Below are 23,923 nucleotides of genomic sequence, written 5' to 3' on the forward strand. Positions count from 1 at the left end.
GCTGGGACTTGTAGTCCTTCACTTTTGGAGGAGATCACATTCTTAAATTGCATGTTGGAACTTGTCCTCGACTATTTGGGGGTGTCACGTCCTCAGCTCTGAGGGGTTCATGCTGGGACTTGTAGCTTGTCATTTTTGGGGGATGTTACCCTTCCAAAAGTGAATGACTGCAAGTCCCAGCATGAACCTCTCAGAGCTGAAGATGTGTCACCCACCCCCACCCTCAACGAGTGGAGGACAACAAGTCCCATTAAGCGTATATTAATTGGTTTGCATAAAAAAATTATATCATCTACTAGTAGTGGCGATCAGTGACTTATATCGGGACTCGTTGCCATAGAAACCTTTTAAAGGGGAGGGGTTAGTAAGATGACCATGCCCATGTGGGGGGCATCAGAAATATTTCTGCACCCAGGCATCTCAGACTCTAGGATTGGCCCTGTATCTAGTAGCATCCACATCTTTATGCAAAATGTACATTGCAGCAGTTTATCATCTTGCAGCCTTTTTATTTGAATCAATTCAGCCTACACAACAGACGAGCAGCTGCCACAAACATTTCTCTGACTTATTTGGCATCTACTAATTAATCATGAAGTCTTTCTGTTATGACAGAGTAACAGTCAGATACAAAACACATAGGGGGGGGGGGGGGGGCACCAATCAGCAATTAAACCTTTATCTGGGGGGTGTCTTTTTAGGATTTATTGCAGCAGAACTTTATCAGAAAGAAGGGGTTTGGATGCTACAAAACGTTAAGCTTTAGCACAGGAGGACAAACTTCTCTGTAGTCTCTCGATAGCGGCTTTCTGGAGGTAGCAGGGGATGTTAGGAATGTCTAAGGCCTCACAACTGCAGACCACAGGGCAATCTCCGGCCACTGATCCCTTTTGGCAATTGCACATCCAAGAGACACTAGCAATACCTTTACTCACATTGTCCCAGGTGTCTGCCATCCAGCCTCCACTTGTAGATCTCTTGAGAGGAAAATAACAAACCTCCTCAGCAATTCTCCTAAGGCTCTCAGCCCAGTCTCTTGTCTCAGTGATTCTTCTCCTAGGGGCAGCAGGAGTACTGGAACCCTCCCTGATGAGGAAAGAACAATCTGTTCAGGCCTCCTGCTCATTTATCCCCTCCCCAGCCACATTATGGAATCCTTCTTCCAGGGATTGGCCAGGGTATGATTAATATTCAGCTGATCATTTGACTCTTCCTACCCCTGCTCTGGAAGTATCTTTCAGAGGCAGGGGTAAGCTATCAAACACTCAGCTCAGCAACCCTGAGCAGATCCAAGTAATCAACAACCACTCCACTTACTACCGTGGAGCCAAACTTAATTTACTTAACAGCCTAACTGGAAGGGTGCTACATGTACTTTTCCATTTAGAGTTATTTGTTGCCTAGACAAGGTTATTGTGTGTAATCGCTAGTGTTCTGTCTAAAATGCCAAATCAAAGGCTCTCTTTTCAGCTATAGGTCCCAAACTAGTTGGATTTCAATTCCTACTGTGTTGTTCTTTGTTAGACGTTCTCCTACACTTCTCGATCAGCTCCTATTTTACCAATGTATAAACACACTCTCTCCAGCTGCTATTTTCCACAGCAAATGTAAAGCCTAAGTTTATTGAGAACTTTCATTGAGGAGTGTCTCTTGTGCTGGTGGCTGATCCTGTAGTTGAAATATTCATTCTGCCTCCCCACCCCCCCCCCCCCCCCATACCCTCAGAACAGTAATCTTGTGGTGCTGTGGGAGCTAATACAGCTGCTGGACCTACCATAGGTACCATAGGTACATCAAGAGTACATCATTTGGCATCAAGAGTGCCAAATATGACCGCCCTTTTTTGGGACCATTCACCATTCATGGAAGCTGTATAAGCCCTTGTACACACGGTCGGAGATTCCGACGGAATGTGTCCTATCAGACCATTTTGTCGGATAATCCGACTGTGTGTGGTCTCCATCGGACTGTTTCCGTCGGAGTATCCGACGGACCAAGTTTTCCAACTTGTCCGTAATATTTTCCGACAAAATGCTCCGATCGGACATACTACGATCATGTGTAGCCTTCCCCCGACGGACAAAGTGCCACGCATGCTCAGATCAAATTCTTAGACCAAAGCTATTAGCCTGAACGTAGTCCCGTCGTAACGCAATAACGTCATCACGTTATGTACAATCGGATTTTCCGACAACTTTGTCTGACCGTGTGTATGCAACTGTTTCGGACAAAATCCGTCGGACAAAATCCAACGGATTTGGTTGTCAGAATGTCCGACCGTGTGTACAGGGGCTTATAGTTAAAATGATAGAAAAGCTATCTATAAATGGAGGGTGGATGGAGGAAACAATGGTCTTCCTCCTCTATTCATAGAGCTCTTTTCTGGGGTTGAATGGTCAGTGCTGGTCAGAAGCCGCTGTACTAACCATGCAAGGTAATTTCAGCAATCCCCCCCACTGAACTGTTGTGTTCTGACAGGTGGACAGCCACTGCCAGAACACTCCGATCTGCCATTGGCTGAGAGTGCTGTTTGGGAGTCAATGGCTGCTTGTTTTCCAGGTTTTACAAATGTCCGGCTTCAGTCGGACAGACTGACATACACACGGGCCAAATGTCGACCATTTTTTTTAACCGGCTGCTGTCTGACCGACATTTGGCCCGTGTGTACCCGGCTTTAGAGAGTTGTCATAGATAAAAGTGTCCCAATTGGAGGATTGTTCCTCACTTCCTGCTCTGTTGAATACTCTAAAATGTCCTATTGCTTTCTGCCCCAGAGATAATGGTCACACGAACAGAATGGAGACATCTCCCCAATGGCAACACAGACAGCAAAAAAAAAAAAGAAGAAACCTGAATGGGAGGTCTAACTCTAACTAAAAAGAAAATAAATCATTGACTTTGCAGAAACTTTAAACAAGATACTTATAGAAATAAGGTCCACTGTTGAAAATACATGTTATGGCAAACAATGCATGTGTAATAAATCTGTGAATTAAGTTGAATGTCCCATAGGATAGGAAGGTTCTAATTGCACAACATTTAGTAAGTCATAAAGGTAAAACATATATGTTATAGTGAAAATGCCCTGTTTTCTGTCATAATGAATATGCTATAAGTTTATGGGTAAAGAATTCATTCCAATTTCAATTATCTAACAATTTAACCAATCGCAGCTCATATTCAATTATGCAATTAGCACATTGTAGTTGTATTAACATGCAATCAACACAAATCAGTCTAATAGAATCAACAATCTTTTCAAATTCTAGTGGGACACAATCTGACTTCTGTAATCAGAACTGGAGCAACTATAATTACCCCTGTTTGTCTTTTAGAAAAAGTATAACGGTATTGTAAAATTGCCATCAGTATGGGCACATTGACTGTAAGGGCAACTTATTTTGTTGTTATATTGGTCATCAAATGTACACAGTATTTTTTAGATTAAAATAATATTTCACCTTTAAAATTTCAAGGGACCCTCCTTGATCCAGTCCAGGTATAGCTGCCTCAATAAAAGTTCTTTATGTGTCCAGTTCCCCTGGACTAGCGCAATATAGTTGTGTCTCCTATGTATACATAGGCTTCATCTTATATACAGTATAGGAACCAAAATCTGTAGTTTCTTTCTACCTTTCCCTCCAGAACTGGCCAGGGTGCTGCTCTGTGTACAGTGACTACTGCCTACAGAAGCAAGGAGGACACAGAAAAGGGGGTGCTCTTTTTGAGGGGTTCTGGTTATTTCAGCCTCCTTTGTCATCCTCTTCTTCATTTAGCCATCATCTGTCCTTAAAAAAGCCAGAGTTTTGCAAAGTTGCGAAGTAGCTCCTGTGAAGTACGTCAGCCTGTTTGAAAGTTGCACACCAAGCTGTGAGCACAGTTTCTTTGTTCTGCTGGGAAGAGCTGAAGAGAAAGGGAGGGAGAGGACATCCAGTAACAATGAACTCCTTCACTTCTGGGGGATTACAGATCACTTTATGGGTCTTACCTGCATCATTTACAGTACCAAGAACTTCCTTCTCTTATCAATCACTGTCCTATCACAGAATATTCACAGATCAGTTACTTTCTATTAGTTTTTTCTTTCTTTCCTGCTTCCCAAAATCTTTGTTCTCTGTATAAAGAGGCATGGGACTTTTGATATGCTGCAGGTAAGTTACATTACCATTATATTGTTTTTTTTATTTTTTATTTATGAATACATTACTAATTGCTTTATATTACTTTTTTCAAAGAAACTTTTGACTTTTTTTTGCTTTAGATAAGTAATATTACCATTATCTTAAGTTTTCTTGAGTGTTTTGTCAATACATTCCGAATTATAATAGTAATTGGGTCTTGGGACTTTTTTTACTGCATGGAATGACATTGTCATTATGTTAAGTCTTTTTTTTTTTTTGTAATACGTTCGCAGTATTACTATTTACAAAGGAGCCTTGAACTTTTTATTTGCTCCAGGTAAGTGATATGCCCATTAAGTTTTTGTTTGTTCCAGGTAAGTGGCATTGCCATTAAATTTCTATTTGCTCCAGGTAGGGGACATTTCTATTAAAGTTTTTATTTGCTACAGGTAAGTGACATTGCCAATATGTTAGTTTTTCTTTTTTTTTTTGTGAATGGGTTACCAATGTAACCATTATATTACAAATAACAAAGAAGATTTAGACTTTTTATTTGCTTCAGGTAAGTGACACTCGGTTTGATTTACTAAAACTGCAGAGTGCAAAATCTGGTGCAGCTGTGCATGGTAGCCAATCAGCGTCTAACTTCAGGTTGTTCAATTAAGCTTTGGCAAAAAAACAAAAACAAAACTGGAAGCTGATTGGTTTCTATGCAGACCTGCACCAGATTTTGCACTTTTTCAGTTTTAGTAAATCAACCCCACTGCTGCTAACTTTTTATCTGCTCTCGGTAAGTGATATTGCTAATAGCTTTTTATTTGGCTCCAGGTAAGTGGCATTGCCATTATGTTCGTTTTTTTTTTTCTTTCTTGAATGTGTTAACAATGCCACTATCGTATTTATCGGCGTATAACACGCACAGTCATTTTAAGAGGGAAGTTTCAGGAAATAAAACGTACGTTTAAAAAAAGGCAGCTATTGGCGTATAACACGCACGCGCTATTTGCACCCGATTTTCATGGTGAAAAAGTGAGTGTTATACGCCAATAAATACAGTATATTACTAATAACAAAGACGATTTGGACTTTTTGTTTGCTTCAGGTAAGTGACATTGTTACTAGGTTATTATTTGCTCCCGGTAAGTGGCATTGCCATTAGCTTTTTATTTAGGCCAGGTAAGTGACATCGCTGCTGAATTTTTATTTGCTACCGGTAAGTGACATTGCCATTAGCTTTTTATTTGCGCCAGGTAAGTGACATTGCTGCTAAGGTAATATTTGTTACCGGTAAGTGGCATTCCCATTAACTTTTTATTTGCTCCCGGTAAGTGTAATTGCCATTAGCCAGGTAAGTGACAATTCCTTTAGGTTTTTTTTCTTGAATGTGCTGCCAATTTCATTCTATTACTATTATGCTTCTTTACGTTAATAGAATACTGTTTACAAATATCTTAAAGACATTTAGCCGTGGTTAAAATTCAGACAAAAATAAAAGAAATAAATACAATCCTTGCCATTTCCCAGCTGTAAACACCACATACAGTGTCATTGCACAGCATCTCTCCATTCCATGTAACTTTTCCTCTAAGTAAACTTTTCCTGTGTAAGTTTCTTGCTGCTCACTCAGGAAAGAGTTACAATCAACTTACAGAACAAAGCCGTAGCAAGCTGGCAGAACTCTTCGTGCCATATTGATCATCTTTTATTTTATTTATTTTTTTAAAATATTTTTTTGATGGTACCAAAACCAGCCCAGGACCAGATAGCTGTAGTTCAAGGGCTGTGCCTTTAAAGGCTGTGTGTTTGTTTTGAACTGCCTCCTCCTCCCCTCTCTACTGTTGGAACGTGCAGTTAGTAAGCAGAAAAGGGATAAGGAGCTGACTACTAACTCTACTCTGCAAAAAAATACAACTTTTTTTTTTTACCATGCTTATCATGACCTCACTTGTGTGCTGAAGGCAATGCTGGCCAGCAAGTCCCTGGCACAATTGCACAGTTGCTGTGGCTACCCATCCCTGTCCTGCACCCAGAGTATTTTTTTATTTTTTTTTTGTTTAGTGGGAGGTGCTCTCTAACTCATTCTGGTCCCAAATTGTTTTGTGAAACAAGTGAAAGTTCGGGAGGATTGAGACAGACTTGTTTTTTTTTCCCAGGGAGAGCTGCTGCAGATGCTGCTGTCTGTGCAACAGGTAGGATGGTGTAATGCCTAGCTCATCTCTTTGTTGTTGAACCTAAGTCCAAGGACAATGGGCTATGGGGAGGGGAGTGGACAGGACGGGACAGTGAAGAGGGACTGCAGGCTTCACACCTAATATCTTCATCAGCATCAGGATCTGCCTCCCTCTATACATTGCACTCCCTTCCAGCTTTTAACACGTCAAAGGGGAGACTGACTGATCAGGAGCTGAGCCCAAACAAAGAGGGACATCTTTTGGACATTTGGGTTGCTTTTGTTCCTCTCACTTTGCTGCTCTAAGGGTTCTGTCTACCAGAAGCCCAGAGGAAGTTTTTTTTTCTTTTTATTTCTTTAGGTTTGCCTGGTTTGGGATGAAGCTGATGTGGGGCAAAAGTTTTCCTGAGTCTTGTAAGAACATTGGGTGGATGTGGGCTCCTTGAGTAGACAAGGGAGGAGGGTGAGGGTGGGGAGTGAGAAACCTGCTGCTGCAGAGCTCCAGTTCTTTGTTTGCTCGGGGAACTTGAACAAAAGAAAAAAAACTCTCAAGAACTCTTTATCTGCATCCCTATCTTGCAAGCCAGTTCCTAACTTCCTTGCCTTGCAATGTGAAAGCTTCTCAGCTGATGCGACTTCAAGCCCCTGGATACCTGCGAAGTCACAAAAGGAGCCCTGGAAGTTTCTTTGTGGAGGTGAGTTTGCAATATGTAAGTGGGATGTGGGTGGGCAGGGATCAGGTGTAGTCTCAGCTCGTTGCAGCTCAATTTCTACCTCCTTTCAAAGCTAAATCTAAATAAAAGTACTATTTTACCTGGTCAGGGGGGGAGTTAAACTTCTTTTTCAACTTTAAAGAACTTTCCAGCCTAGGTGGTAGTAGCTATTACAAGATAAGGATCACATAGTCTTTTGTCCCTGATATATGTTCTCTCTCTTTGTCTTGACACTAAATAATATCCAGAGTAAAGGATATTTGCAAGCACTCGTTATTTACTCAGAAATTCAGTTTAATGGTTATGGTGAATTAATTATGCATCTCATTATGCTAAATATGTTACCGCAGAAGCTTGCTCGAAAAGTTTATGAACTGTATTTTTTCATCCTATGGATACTTTTAAAGACAGCGTTTTAATGATGGTACCTGCGATTACATAGTGACAGAAAGTTGCCAAACTTTTATTAAAGTTTGCTTCTAGTATAAAGTTGTGAAATAAATGCACTTTGGGGAAGTGATTTTTTTTTTTAAGCCATTTTTTTAAATTATTCTGTTAACACTAACTTTATACCTTCTATTTGTAATGAATGACAGCATTTGCACTCGCATGTGTTACACATGGTTAAACATATGAATAAATTGGATGGACATATTTGATAAGTTAAAGATCAGATCTACAGGTTTAAACTATTTAAATATCTTTTATCAGAAAAAAACGTAATAACATGAATTGAAAAAAAAAAAACCTGCTTATATTATAAGGCATGGTAGTGTTTCCCATTGTTCTGAGGGAGTGACGCAGCTAGGTCACAAAGTTAGGGCAGTCCCCTTACGCGATTCCTACTCTATTGTTCAAAAACATAAGAAGGAAATAGTTAAATTTACATTCTAGATTCAGTATTCTGTACTATTTTCTATGACTGGATGTGTTTGTGACCACATAAAAGCGATTCATCCAGATGTTAGACAAAAGAATGTTTCTTGTTCATCATCCCATATGTTGTGAAAAAAGACACATTTTTATATATAAAAAATACAATAATTAATAAACTCAAGTTATTACAGAAAAATATATATTTTGATTTTCAAGACTGGATTTATGACCACTAGATCTATGATGTACATTTATTATACAAGTTCCATCAAATTTCTGTTTCTCTTTGTTCGAGGTGGCATCGACAACGAAGTAAAAAAATGAACGCTGGTATAGTTTGGTTAAGGGCGCTTGTAGACCACTAGCATTTTTTATTGAGCTTAAAAGCTTTGTCAACGCTCTCTACTTTATTATTATTTATTTAACTTTATATTTTGTGGTTGCCTGTGTGTAATGATAACACTGGGAGAAAAAGACCTTGCCACTTCTTTCATATCAATTAGCCATTGTTTTATTACAACAGCGCTCTCTTGCTACAGTACCATGTCAGATAATATTGGACCACTTTACATCACTAAGTTACTATTTTTTATTTCATCAAGGTCCTCCTAAAATGGTAGAGGCAAGGCCCACTCAAGACTCAATTCTGAAAACATTTGAAGAAGTTTGAAATAAAAAAGAATATTCATTTTAAATGAAGCGCTGTAATCAGTTTAATAGTAGTACAGCATTAACATTCCCAAAGTATGGTATAAAATTGAATGTAGATGCCAGTAATTATGTCGGCATAAAATAATATATGAATAAAATACAATTTTTTATGCTTATTTTATTGCTACAATTATTTTAAAAATAATCATTTTATGTTGCTTTTTTGATTAAATATAACTCACATTAAAAATGTTTTATATATTTTTTTTTATTTTAGCTCTACTTAATTAGGATATGTTAACATTCCAAGAAGCTTTGATCAAATTTGGATTAAATACGTATTCTTCAAAAGGTCCCTGATGGAGGTTGCAATGCGATGGGTTCATGTCAACGAGAAGAAAATGCAATGGGTTTTGGTTCCTGTAATATTTTCAGCCACAAATGGATCACACACTAGTTTTCCACAACATTGGATTACAAATCTATGTTTCTCTTTGGGTATATACAGAAGAAGAGTAACTTAAGTTTGGATTACAATGAGCTGCACCACTGGATATACAACATAAGCAAGGTATGATTTTTGTTGTATTTTCCTATTTCATAGGAATATTTGAATAATTCCAGTTGGTCTGTGGGCATTTTGGCTTGAATTGGCCCAGCGTTAGTGAGGTTGGGGCAACTGCTTATAGAAATGTGGTATACTACCAAATAATACAAATAATGTGTACATTCATAGAGTTGTTGCGCATGAATAAGACAGAAAATTTTGAAAATTTTAGAAACACGTGACACTGATCACGTTAGGCGGGAAATAATGAAAGCACAATCTCAATCAGCTTTCATGAGAATATTTTACATTTCCATGGAAATGATGGGAATGCACATATCAATGAACACTGGTTAGTAGATGCATTAAACTGGAAGCAATTTTAGGGGAAATTTTGTCATTAGAGATAACGTCACATAGGAAAGAGGATTAGAGTTATGCGTGCTATGATTTCTGTCATCTTTTTTGCTTTATGTAGAAAAAAATTCTCCTGGTGTAGCTTTAATTTGCATTCTCTGAAATGGTCGTACATTCTAAAATGGCTTCCTCTGGTGGAGGATGCTTGTGCTCAAAAGTGGGCTGTACATTGTTTATTGGCTCTGTGCTCCACATTCTTAATGAATTCTAGATATGTGTATGGAAGATGTCCAAATGGCTCCTGGTAACAGACTGCATCCTTCATTGGCTACATATTCTGTCCTAACAGCACATTCTTCCATCTAGATCTGGGTGGGCACTGCATACAATTCTGTGCTTCCTCGGGTGTGAACAAATTAGTGAACACCATTTATAACATTTTGCTTCTCACATTGGTACAGAATATCATAGATATATATGTGTGTGTGTGTGTGTGTGTGTGTGTGTGTTTTGTATGTGTGTGTAGCACACCTTTTAACACATACATACACACATACATTTCCAGGAATCCTACCTAGTGGTGTGAATATTAGGTCTTACTGTGTTATACATAATAATGACCACACCTTATTCCCATTCTAAATCACTGCTGGTATGTGTGTCCATAGCCCATTCACACACAGAAGCATTGTGTATAAAATTATGATTTATTAATATTTGTATCTCTACACATCATAAATGTATGTACAGGCATATATTATTCGATTATTTCAATGTTCTTTGAAGTTTAACTATAATCTAGCACAGTGATGTAGACAAATATATCTTGCATATTCTGTAATAAATGCTTTTGGACCTTAAAAACCCTTGTGATACCTAAAACACCCAGCGTCTACTACATTTGTACTGCCAACCACGATATAGACTACACAACAATATGACTAAGAAAAAAATAATTGAATTTGTATAGTTATATTGGAGCTACATTCAGCGGAACTGTCCTGATAACCTTTGAACAGGGAAAGCAAGTGCAGTAAAAGGAGCCTTCGAAAAACCAGGTCTGGTGCAGCTATAAATGGAAAGCCACAACTTTGTAGTGATATTAGAAAAAAAATGGCTCCATATACCAAACCTAAGCATTATATCTTATGGATTTTCTTTTTAATGCTTATTAAAAAGGAATCTGGACCGTCAAACTGGTCTTCTCCCTTCCCTTTTAAGGAGCAGCCATCTTAGATGCTCAGAAAATGACTCAGCTAAGCCTAATATAGCTGAGTAGGTGATAAACCGTATGACTGCATAATAGCTGGCATGACTGCTGAAGATTATGTAAAGTTGGGTAATTGCTTGTATGTTGGCGCTAGAGAAAAAACAAAACAAATGTGCATGTGTTTGCTGTTCTTCGTTGATGATCTTAGTAATAAACGTTGATGGAGAGAATGACTTTTAATCATCTTCTCTGATGGTAAAGAATGGTAACCTTCGTTTGTAGGTCTTCCACTATGTTAAAGTAGTACATATCTCTTATTTATTCCAGAATTTTTTTTTTAAATAGAAAGGAATAAGAGTTACGAATAACAAGCAAATATGTTTTTGGATGGTTCGGTTTGAAAATAAGTACTTGCCGTGAAAGTACTTGTTACATATTGGGTTTGTTGATAAATACGCCCAGTCTATTTTCGTATAACCACATAGTTATATAGTCCATGCATTATGTTCATTATTTGGAGCGTGATATATTCAACACCTTCTGCCTAAATTCCTTTCAGGAATGCTCTTTGGCTACATTTGAAATAAATGTCATTCAGAGTGATCTGCTCCTTGTGCTAGAATGCAGCATACAAGTTGGGAAAGCAGTTTCCAAAGTCTGAATGCCTCATAGCTTTTGTGTTTCTCCCGTTATGTAAAATGCAATCCGCTTTTGTACTGTATCTGAATAGCTGGCACAGTATTTGTCATTCAGCCTCCCTGCTTCCAACTCACTCAAAGTAATGAAAGAAATGCCCTAGAATTCTATCCGAGTTCTTAAGAAAGGAGTTTGAAGTGATAAGAAAATAGGGTTTTTAAGTCTGCTTGGTTAAAGTTTTCCATTTATATTGTAGGATCTCACAAGAAACAACCATAACTTCTTTCTGGCCCTGTGTATATATTTATGCTGTGTCACGTCTCTTGGGTTCTTTGTTACCCCCTGTACAGTGCTACAGAACATATTGAAGCTTTAGAAACCCATTGGCTTCTTTTATCCCTGTGTTTCTGAGTACAACAGGCATATAGACCCAGGGATCAAAATCCCAGTTCTATGTTATGTTTAATATTGCTAGGATTCACTTGGAATGGGTTTAGTTGAGCTTTCTTAAGTTCTTTCCAGGAACAATCCAAGATAAATCAAGATGTGTTGGTGATAGGCCTTCGACTGTGTGATTCCTTGGCTGCAGTAAAACACTATAAAACCACACCGGATTTTAACAGCCACATAAAACAATACTGTACACTTTGCTAATTAGTGCTAATATTAGTGATGTGTTTTATGACAGCCTTGTAATAATCACAATGTTCACACATAAACTGTAGTTAAGGCCGTGTAGCCAGCTGTAAGCTCAGTGGGGCAGTAGATTTACTGAGCATAATAATATTGCATATCTACACATTACAAACATGTACACTGTAATCAAGACTGGACTACCTTGGTGTTCTTGCCAGACTGGGGTTCTGTCTGATATAATTTAAATTCCTTTTTGTCACTGGGATTTGGAACAGAAGGGTTTGTGTTGTATGAAGCTTATATGTATTAACACAACTCTTGTCACACTAGGAGCCTGGTTATTCTCAGCGGGTCATACTTTATGAGGGGCAAAACTTGCATACAAATATATATATATATATATGGCAGATTTGCCTGCTCTTTAATTTGATTTTTACATGATGTATTCAGTTTAGAAGTCCTAAAAAAGACCATTTAAGGCAGGGTATTTCATAAAAAAATGGTGGCCCTGATATATATACATATATATATATATATATATATATATATATATATATATATATATATATATATATATATATATATATATATATATATATATACCCACACACACATGTCTACAGTGTATATGCGTGGGTGTCTCTGTGTGGGATGTATATATATATATATATATATATATATATATATACCAATACCTATATGTATACTTTTCCCCCCTTTTTGTCAAATTTGTCGTTTAATATATATATATATATATATATATATATATATATATTTTTTTTTTTTTTTCCGAATGGTACATGATCCAGGAAAGTGTACAGTGACTGAAACATTTTTTCAAAAGGAAACAGTCTAACATGTCTGTGCATGGTGTAAAATTGGTCAAAGAAACTTGCATTTATGGTTAAAGGAAAGGAAAAACATCAAGCTCTGTATATTACATAACCAGAAAGGAAAAAAATCAAGCTCTGTTATATTACATAACCAAAGTATTGTGTCCACTGAATGCCTCCTGTTTACTACTGTAACAGTACAAGATACATCTTTGGTTGATTCCTGGAGATGCCAAATATCTACAAATGATGAGAAAATTTAGATTATCATTAGCAAATTTAAGAAGTGAAATAGATGTTGTACACTTGAATACTCACACATTGTCCAATATTTGAATACCCTTAAAAGTATAAATGAACCAGAATGAGTACCCCAACTATCCTTATAGGTATAAATCATAGATTTGACCTCTGGATGGGTAACGGTTGAGTGTGTGTAAGCATATATGATGACAGTTATATATCAATAACCATTGCTCTGTGTATTGAGTCTATGTGTATGTATAAGTCTGCCCCTCTAGTAATCAATACCAAATATTTTATGCTATTTTATGAAAAAAAGTGCCTATAATATGCTTAATTTGTTTATCCACACACCTGCTAAGGCATGCTTATAGGCGTTCAAGGCAAAAATATATATACATATATTTTTTAAACCTTCTAAAAACTTGGCAGCTTCTTATTCCTGAAGATATATATTAAAATAAGCCAAGCCATATCTGATAAACTTGTCTATGCAGTGATATGCTTTGAGGAAATTTTTGGAAAACTTCCATATGGCTATGTTCAGCCATGGGACAAGTTGCAACTGACAGAAGTCTAAAATAATATTCAGGTTTTGCAGGTAGCTTGGTTTATATGAGTACTTAATGCTTACAGGACCATAGGGTGCTTCATGTATGTATGTATTTAATGAATTTGCTGTTGCTTAATTGCTGTACGTCAAAGAAATTAACACTGAAAAAAAGTAATTCATAAGAACTGTAACTAATGCATAGAATATATATATATATATATATATATATATATATATATATATATATATATATATATATATATATATATGAATATATACCCTTGCCAACAAATGTGTCTACTTCACTTACAGAATGTATATATTTATACACACACAACGCACACAGTATATATACCAACTGTCCCTAATTTAATGAGATTTTTCCTAATGCTATATATTTCACCTCAAAAATTCAAGGGGTGTCAACAATGTCTCCCTGTCTTCATTAGCAGTATTAAATATATATATATATATATATATATATATATATATATATATATATATATTTATTGTTTTATATTGCTTTACTGTATACACAGATATATATATATATATAGATATAGATATATATATAGATATAGATAGATAGATAGATAGATAGATAGATAGATAAATATCTATCTATATCTATATATATAGATATCTCTCTCTCTCTCTCTCTCTCTCTCTCTCTCTCTATATATATATATATATATATATATATATATATATATATATATATATATATATATATATATATATATATATATATATATATATATCTGTGTATACTGATTGGCAGCTGACATAAGCACAGGTTTTGTTGGTCCAGCAACTTCTATTGAGTCACTATTGTGTTGCAATCTAAAAAATAGGCAGTTAGAAAGAGAAAAACTTCCAAGAAAACTATTATGTGGGTATCTATAGAAGGGGCAGGATAACCTTTCTTCTAGCGTAGTTTAGTAAATGAGAGCAGTCTAATTAGCTGTTATGAATACTAATGTCTTGCAAGACCCTCAACTTGACTGATAGACAGTTGAGTGAAATGGACTTCTTATAGCAGTTAAAAAGACCACACACATCACAATCTGGTTGTACAATGTACTAACTTTAGCTTAAATGGTACAAAAAAAAAAAAAAACGGCTTGCAACCCAAAAGTAAGAAAATGGGAAGGAAAGATTGTAAAGTGTGTGTGGCTATCTTCACAATTTGCTTACATTTAATGGTGCATTTTCTTAAATATCCAGTCACTGCTTCATACAACCTCACGTAGGTTTTAATGAATGATTTTAATGTAAACCCACCGGATTTTATATATAATTCCATCTAAACATAATAGATCATACCATCAGATTGTAATATGTATGGTCAGCTATACATATTCTTACTAGGGATGTCTTTTTTCTCCTTAGCGACTTCATTCCTCCTAATATTAATACATTATGTTTATTGTTCTAGTATCTTGTTTGTAAGATATAATGCTAACAGTTAGATGTTTCGTCTAATGGTACCTAGGTACTAAATCAGACACAAATGATTTACGAGTATGAGCCATGATATTTTTATAAGAGTTGAGAACCAGATATGGGCGTGCCATCACTCCTTACATATAAGCAACTTCATCACAACTGCACACATTGAATGTATTGTATATGTGTGTGTGGGCACATATGTGTTGTCTCATATGTATATGAACACATACTGTATATTTGCCTTTGTATATATGTACTATTCTCTATGATTTTGCCTCTTAATGTACATGGCTAAGCCGCTTCCCCAGAATTTCTCTTTCTTTGGTTGCAGCACCGTTCAGCCATATTGGAAACATTTTGAAATGCCTCTCACGTACTCCCCTTGACAGGGTTGAGAAATGACCAGCAAATCTCAAGAGCCTGAGATCTCAGCCCACACCCCAGTTTTTTTTTTTTTTTTTTTCACCACAAATAGATACCTGAGGAACACTTCAATGTAAAAAACCACACCATGCAATTGTAACTTTGATTAACAACTACTAGCCTTAATCCAAAAATATAGGCTTCATCATTATTCTTTTGTGTGCTAAAATGTCCGTTATCCCTTTCTAGAAGTTGCTGTCTTTTGTTGTCTTTCTGACACTCTTTTGAGTCTTGGTGCATTAATATGAGTAGGAGAGATGTCAATGGACTTCTTGGCAATAGCGAGGATTTTCAGGGGTATTGTGTAGGATACAAGGCCTGAATCACTATGTGGCACATCTGTATGCAACACCAGACACGTTTTTTCTAATGTATTCTGGTGGTGCATTTTCCATACTCTAAGAGTATTCATTAGCCAGAGCACCCAGGAACGTACAATAGAAGTGACATTAAATGGAACTGTTTATCTGAGGAGCAAAAGAAACATAATCAAGGACATCTCATACATCTTCCAACATTTTTATAATACTACTGATCCATAAATGTTGTAGATATCCATGTCCTTCATCGTCTGTGTCGTATTTCATTCTTTTGAACTTTTTACAGTAAGCTATTGTCTAGTCCTTCACCTCGTGCTATTATCTTTTGGTAGAAGACCCAGAAGGTCCCACTGCCCGTGTTTGCAGGGTTCAGGTTATTAGTGTAAAAGCTTTCAACAAATAATGTAAAACAGGCTGAGGTTTCAGTGCTACACTTACAAGGCCTCAGGCCAGAAGACTGTGATACATTAATATGAGAGACTGAGATACACAAAGCTGGTGCTTGTAATTCTGCTCTTCTACCGCTAAGCTTTCATTTACACTGCTCTGCACACTTGTCTTTTAAATCATATCCATCCTTTACACACCTAAGGTTTCATGCATACTGGGGCTTTTGTAAATGCTTCTCTCCTGGCAGGAGAAAAGCAGCTTTAAAAACGCGCCTAAGCCGCGTTTAGGCATGTTTGGGCATGTCAAGCGCCTGGGCTTTTATTTATTTTATTGGCCAGAATATAAATTTATTCTGACTATTGAAATGAAAGAATGCTCAGACGCTAAACGCACCTAGCACTTAGGCATGTTTAGATGCGTTTACACTCGTTTAACCACATTTTAGGCGTTTATTATGCTCAAAAGCTCCCCTCCCGAACGCAACTTTGTTGTGGGATTTTTCTGCCTCTAAACTCTTATAAATGGCTATAGTGTACATGAACACATACAGTAGGCTAATATGGGTGGCGTTTAGAGACAAAAAACGAACTCAAACACCTGTAAAAGCAGCACTTTTGATCTCAAGTGTGCAAAAGGCCTAACAATGATAACTTCCACCAAAATAACGCTATTATTTATCAGTCGTAATGCATCCTGGGTGCACTTTAGAAGCCATGGCATATTTTATATTTGCTTAACCTCCCTGGCGGTACGATTATTTCGGATTTTAGGTGCTAAAAGCGGTACCATTATTTTGCATGAAAATTTGGAGTTTTATATTGTAGTCCTGCAATTCTTAGGAATAACTCTCTTAAATCTGTCCAAACCAGAGTCTAGCAGACATCCCGGGTATAATAAAGTTTGAAAAATGAAATCATAAATTATAATATAAGAAATAATTATAAATAATTGTACCAAATAATAATATAACAATAATAAAAATTATTCAATAATGTAATCACATCAAAAACACTGAAATTTGCTCAGTTGCAGAATTGTCGCTGTCATTACTTTTCAGTATTTGATGACGAATCTCCCCACAAATCGCTATCGCTCAATTCTGCGAGTGATTCTAATTTATTATCGCTGTTTTCTAGCTGCTCTAAAATCATTTTTGATGTACAGTGACAGTTTTGGTTGCTATGGACAATCTCCAGTTTCCAGGTATAAAGAACAGCTTTTATTATATAAAACTGCATGCAGGACACTGGGCAGACCACTAGGGACAAAGGGGATGTGAAATATTTACATACAGCAATGTAATCTGTAAGATTACATTATACTGTATGTTTACTGTTTGTTTCACTTTTTGAATTTGGCGCCGATCTCCGTGCCCGTGCGTCGCAACGCTCGCAGGGCACGGAGATCGGCGATGTGATAGATCGAGCGAGACACGGCTTGCTCGTACAGCGGGGAGACAACGCTGGATCCGAGGGAGAAGGTGAGTATTCCTCCTCCTGGATCCAGCGATGCAGTCCCGAGTCTGACTCGGGGATACCGCTCTTGGTATAAAAAATCCACCCCGAGTCAGACTTGGGAAAACCGTCAGGGGGGTTAAATGAGAAGTATGGGTTTTTAAAAAGTAAACATCCATACTTTCCTCTATGCTCCGGCGCTAACTCTGAGAACTGAGTGATCACATGACTGCTGGTCACTCAGTTCTTGGTCTCCAGCGCTCACTGCAGTGTCGGGCGCGGCTAGCTCCAGCTCTCAGATTTGCACTGAGAGGTGGGGCCAGCTGTCAATCAGGTAGCCAGGTGGATTCAAACAATATTGTCTGAATCCCTTCAGAGCCTGATGCAGCTCTGCTCCATCAGCTGATAGTGGGCAATAGCCTGATATATGCTGACTCTAGGTCATTAGAGAACAAAAAAAAGTGCACTCCTGTGACCCACAAAAGAAATATAGGCATAAATGCTTTGACCATACTCTCTTTTAAAGCAAATATTTTCTAACTACGAGGGGCATGCATATTAGGGTACCCACGTGTCCCGAATTTCCCGGGATTGTCTCTTAATTCATATTTGTGTCCCGGGCACCTTCATTCCGGGACAATACAGTGTCCCGGAATGAAAAAAAAAACATATCGCCACCCTGATAAATATTGCCGAACTGGTTGCTAGGGCGTCTGCCTCGTGTCTAGCAACCAGTGACGTCGGCTGAACGAGGCTTACCCAGAGCTGCCTTGCGCTGAGCATCATTCGGAGTCCACCCACCTCCTCTCCTTCTCCGCCTCTGGTTTGCCAGCGGTTCTGCAATGGGGCCCATTCAGATCAGTGGGCAGGAGCGGTGAAGGAGCAGTGTTTACACCGCTCCTTCACCGCTCCAAAGATGCGGCTTGCAGGAATGGTCACCACTGTTTGCTTTATTTCCCCAAAAATTGGCAAAAAAAGTATCAAAAAACATATTTTTTTGGGCAGACGTGGGTGCAAGGGGGGGGGGGTTGTCCCCAAATGGCAGTTTGAATATGTGATCACCCTAATGCATATACTTAATTGAATCTCGGTGTTATTTGTGTATTTCCTCCAGATCTGTGCAGTTATTCAGTGTGAAATGTTGCCAGTTTACAGGAGCTTCCTGAAACAAAGGCCAGTTACTGCTGCACTCTCTCCTTGTGCAGGGTGACTGGTCTTCCCTCTGACCCCTCCTGTAGTTGGTAGATCTTCTGGGCTCCTCCAACAGCACTGCTCTCCAAACTATGATGTCACTGCTACGTTTACAAGGTAATAAGTGGATCTATATCCTTTGTGGCTATTAAAGAATATATATATATATATATATATATATATATATATATATATATATATATATATATATATATATATATATATATATATATATATGAATGTTTTTGTGCCTGGGGATCAACTGTTATACATTTGGTAGCAATTTACTTGTCCTTTCAAGTAGTATTTCCACTAGAGCTGAGCAGCTAGAGAAGCTGAGAAGCTAGAGAAGCTGAGACTGAGCTTTGTAAATAAAGTGAACCTGCCTTCACTTAAAGCTCAGTTCCAGCTTTCCCTTCAGTCTTGCCCAGTTGCACAGGCTCCTCTCCTGTACTGAAATAGCTTACTCCTATTTCACCGCACACTGTGAGCTTCTCAAAATGTGTATTAGAAGCTGCACCGAATCATAGTCCATGTTATTTTCCTGCCTGGAGGACATCCAACGTTTTTTAACCCTTTCCTCTCCTGCTTTACTTTTGCTTGTGAGCCCCTTTCATTCATTAGATTCCATTTTTTATCAAACGTGAATGCTCAGCATCACATATGAGAGTTACTTAGGGTAGTCTTCATTCAATCTGTCTAGAAATGCCCACTTCTCCAGACTGACATCCATACAGAAAGGGATTAGGGCTATTGATGGTAGTACTGATACAGAGTTCCACAATGCTTTCAGGAAGCTATGTGCAGCAATCTTCTGGCTCCTCCCACCAGCCGTGCTCCGCCCACACTGCTTAGAGAAGTAGTGATGACATCACTGATTTAAAATAAATATGCAATAAATACATAAATGTTTTATTTAAAAACGTTATTATCATGCTGATAAGGAGGGTAAGGTAGAACCAGAGAATGCAAAATATAATTGTTAACCGCTTACCAACCTGCCGCACAAACATTTACGTCGATAGAATGGCACGGACAGGCAAATGGATGGACAGGTACGTCCCTTTAAATTTGCTGCCATGTGGTTGCGTGAGCATCGGCAGCGTGACCCTGATGCGAGCTACGTGAGTGTGATCGCGGGTCCCGCGGACTCGATGTCCGCGGGGATAACCGCGATCGGCTCACGGTGAAGAAGAACGGGGAAATGCCGATGTAAGCAAACATTTCCTCGTTCTGCCTAATGACACTGACACTGATAACAGCTCCCTGTGATCGGGAGCAGTGATCAGTGTCGTGTCACACATAGCCCCCCCCCCACAGTTGGAGTCACTCCCTAGGACACACTTAACCCCTACAGTGCCCCCTCCTGGCTAACCCTTTCACTGCCAGTTACATTTACACAGTAATCAATGCATTTGTAATCACACTGATCGCTGTATAAATGTGAATGGGCCAAAAAAAATAGCGCCAAAGGTGTCTGATGTGTCTGCCATAATGTCGCAGTCACGGTAAAAATCACTGATCGCCGCCATTACTAATAAGAAAAAATTATTAATAAAAATGCCATAAAACTATCCCTTATTTTGCAGACGCTATAACTTGCGCAAATACCAATCAATAAACGCTTATTACGATTTTTTCCCCAAAAATATGTAAAAGAATACATATCGACCTAAAATAAGGAAAAAAATGTTTTTTTCAAAATTTTTGTTCTTTTTTGTTTATAGCGCAAAAAATAAAAAACTCAGAGGTAATCAAATACCACCAAAAGAAAGCTCTATTTGTGGAGAAAAAAGGACGTTAATTTTATTTAGGAGCCATGGCGCACGACCGCGCAATTGACAGTTAAAGCGACGTAGTGCCGAATCGCAAAAAACTCTCTGGTCTTTGGCCAGCCAAATGGCCCGGGGACCGGAAGATTTACCCCCCTTGACCTGGCCATTTTTTGCATTAATTTGTCTGACAATTGCGTGGTCGTGTGACACTGTACCCAAATAAAATGTATGGCAGTTTTTTCCCCCACAAATAGAGCTTTCTTTTGGTGGTATTTGATCACCTCTGCATTTTTTGTTTGCGCTATAATATTTACATTTTGCTATAAAACACATCCAATAAAAAAAATATAATTTCTTCATCAATTTAGGCCAATATGTATTCTGCTGATTTTGTTAAAAAAATCCCAATAAAAGTATATTGATTGGTTTGTGCAATAGTTATAGCATCTACAAACTATGGAATGTTTTTATTTATTTGTTTATTTATATATTTTTTTTACTAGTAACGATAGTGATCAGCAACTTATAGCAAGACTGAGATATTGCAGCAGACAAATTGGGTACCTAACTGACACTTTTGACACTTTTTTGGGGACCAGTGACACTAATACAGTGATTAGTGCTATAAAAGTATGCACTGTCACTCTACTAATGACACTGGCTGGGAAGGGGTTAACATTAGGGGCGTTTAAAGGGTTAATGAAGTGCCTAGCATGTTCTTACTGTGTGGGAGGTGTTTTGACTAGGGGAAAGCAAAGATCCTTGTTCCTGCCTTGCAGAAACACAGGATCAATACCTTCCCATCTGACAGAATGACAATCTGCCTTGTTTACATAGGCAGATTGTGGTTCTGCTCTTGCACTGTGTAATTGATGGGTGCGGGCGGACATGGAGTCAGCAGTACCCATCGCTGGGGTCCCGTCATGTGTGATCACAGCAGGAGCGAGTCGCCAACGGGGCCCCAGACCCAGAATTTTTAGATCACTTACTAGGTATGTGATCTGGTGCAGAGTGTCTGCCCTGCAGCAGTAAATGTACGGTGGACGGTCAATAAGTGATTCAATCATGTAATTATATGCAAGCAAAAAAATATTTTGTTTTCAAAGTCTTTTGCGCATGATTGGGTATTCAAAGTGAAGGCAGCTTCACCTATTTACTAAACTCAGTAAGCATTCACTTTGCAAAGTGAATGGTCTTTACTCCTTTAGTAAATTAACCCCAAATATGTGGCATCGTAATTTAGGAATAGGCTTAAACTGAACTTGCCTTTTTAAGACAGAGCTCTGCAGTGCTGCAAGTAAGTGAATCAAGTCAGTTGTGTTGTAGGAGTTCTTTCTAAAGAAGAAGAAATAGAAGAAGAAAACAAACAATAGAACCCATGGAGAGCTGCTCTTCATTAAAAAGTATTTTTGTTTCCTTACATAGAGAACCAGGGACATCATTGTCTCTAAGATGAGCTGGTGACTTAAAAAAAAGATTTTCTGCATCGTTTTGGTAGCAGTGCTGACGGGTATTGTAAAAATCTGTGTTTTGCTATTACCGTCTGTTAAATTTGTATTTCTGGACCCATTATTGTACTCACCCTTTCCTTGTTGTCCTGTCTATGTGAGGATAATGCGGTCACTCTTTCAGGTTGGACAGTTGGTTGGAGTTTATAGCAGGCGAGTAAGTAACAGCTAGCCAAGCAAATAGTATGTACGAGGCCGGAGAATTATTCTTGGTGTATTTTTTTAATATGTAGATTTGACCATCCATCAGAACAGAAATATAGAGAGGTTATACAAAAGATTGAAAAAGTAAAGCCTCGTACACACGATCGAATTGTTGGCCAACAAAACCGTGGAATTTTGTCCAAAGGTCGTTGGCCCAAATTTGTCACACAATTGTTATCCAACATTTACGAACGTAGTGATGTACTATGTTGTTTTTCAGCTCTTTAGCGCCACCCTTTGGGCTCTTTCTGCTAATTTTGTGTTAGTAGAAGTTTGGTGAGTGTTGATTCGCAATTTTTATTTCGCACTTTTCAGTTTGTCAACCAGACATGTTGCAGAATCGGAGAAGATAACATGTCATTTATTATTGGCCTTGGAGCTATTGCTTTGACCTTATTTTTTTGGTTGAATAATGATTTGATTTGGTATATTTTCTATATTATTGGATGCATAGAATGTACTTTTTGGTTAAGTTCTATTGGCAGATTGCATGTCTAATTTTATTTGTTTTCTTTTTTTTACTGCACAATGCACTGTGTTTTTTTTGTAAAATAAAAAAGGGACACTATAGGACAACATAGTTGTAACTTTGATCTTAAAAACGACCGTATAATGGTGTTGTGCTAACTTGCCCAAATAAAAAAAATTTAATAATTTTATTCTTGATATCACAAGAAAAAAAAAAGCCTTTGAAAATGTGTTTGTAATAACTCCATCAGTATCATCAGCAAAGCAACTTCATTATTATCCCATTAACCGCTTCCCGACTGGCTCACGCAGATATACTGTGGCAGAAGGGCACATACAGGCAGATTAACGTACCTGTACGTGGCCCTTTAAGAGGAGGCTTGCGGGGAGCTCTGTGACCGTGATCGCGGGTCCTGCAGACTTGATGTCCGCGAGGATACCCGTGATCGTCTCACGGTGAGAAAGAATGGAGAGATGCTAATGTAAACAAGCATTTCCCCCGTTCTGCCTAATGACACTGACACTAATCACAGCTCCCTGTAATCCGGAGCGGTGATCAGTGTAGTGTCACACACAGTCCCCCCCCCCACAGTTAGAATCACTCCCTAGTACACACTTAACCCCTACTGCGCCACCTAGTGGTTAACCCCTTCACTGCCAGTCACATTTACACAGTAATCAATGCATTTTTAATTGCACTGATCGCTGTATACATGTGAATGGTCCCAAAATCATGCCACATGTGTCCGATGTGTCCACCATAATGTCGCAGTCACGATAAAAATCGCTGATCGCCGCCATTACTAGTAAAAAAAAAATTATCAATAAATATGCCATAAAACTATCCCTTATTTTGTAGACGCTATATATTTTGTGCAAACCAATCAATAAACAGTTATTGTGATTTTTTTTTTACCAAAAATATATAGAATCGGCCTAACCTGAGGAAAAAAATTGTTTTTTTACATATTTTTGGGGGATATTTATTAAAGCAAAAAGTAAAAAATAATGCGTTTTTTCAAAATTGTCGCTATTTTTTTGTTTATAGTGCAAAAAATAAAAACCACAGAGATGATCAAATACCACCAAACGAAAGCTCTATTTGTGGGAAAAAAAGGACGTCAATATTGTTTGGGAGCCACATCGCACGACCGCGCAATTGTCAGTTAAATTGACGCAGTGCCGAATCGCA

The 23,923-nt window shown here is 38.0% G+C and overlaps 1 long non-coding RNA gene across 5 annotated transcripts in view; it reads left to right on the forward strand.

Annotated features, from left to right (window-relative positions):
• The first annotated feature begins 5,992 nt into the window (after positions 1-5,992).
• LOC143996945 (uncharacterized) overlaps positions 5,993-23,923 on the forward strand; it is a 424,914-nt gene continuing 406,983 nt past the window's right edge. The window contains exons 1-2 of one of the 5 annotated variants that reach the window (XR_013277628.1): positions 5,993-6,986; positions 8,809-9,102. This is a non-coding gene — a long non-coding RNA (uncharacterized LOC143996945). The remainder of the gene's footprint in view (positions 6,987-8,808; positions 9,103-23,923) is intronic. The other 4 variants (XR_013277625.1, XR_013277627.1, XR_013277626.1 and 1 more) reach the window with 4 other exon arrangements.

Source organism: Lithobates pipiens, unplaced genomic scaffold (genome assembly GCF_037356315.1).
Source record: "Lithobates pipiens isolate NorthernLeopardFrog02 unplaced genomic scaffold, aLitPip1_a1.2 Scaffold_19, whole genome shotgun sequence".
NCBI classification, from domain to species: domain Eukaryota; kingdom Metazoa; phylum Chordata; class Amphibia; order Anura; family Ranidae; genus Lithobates; species Lithobates pipiens.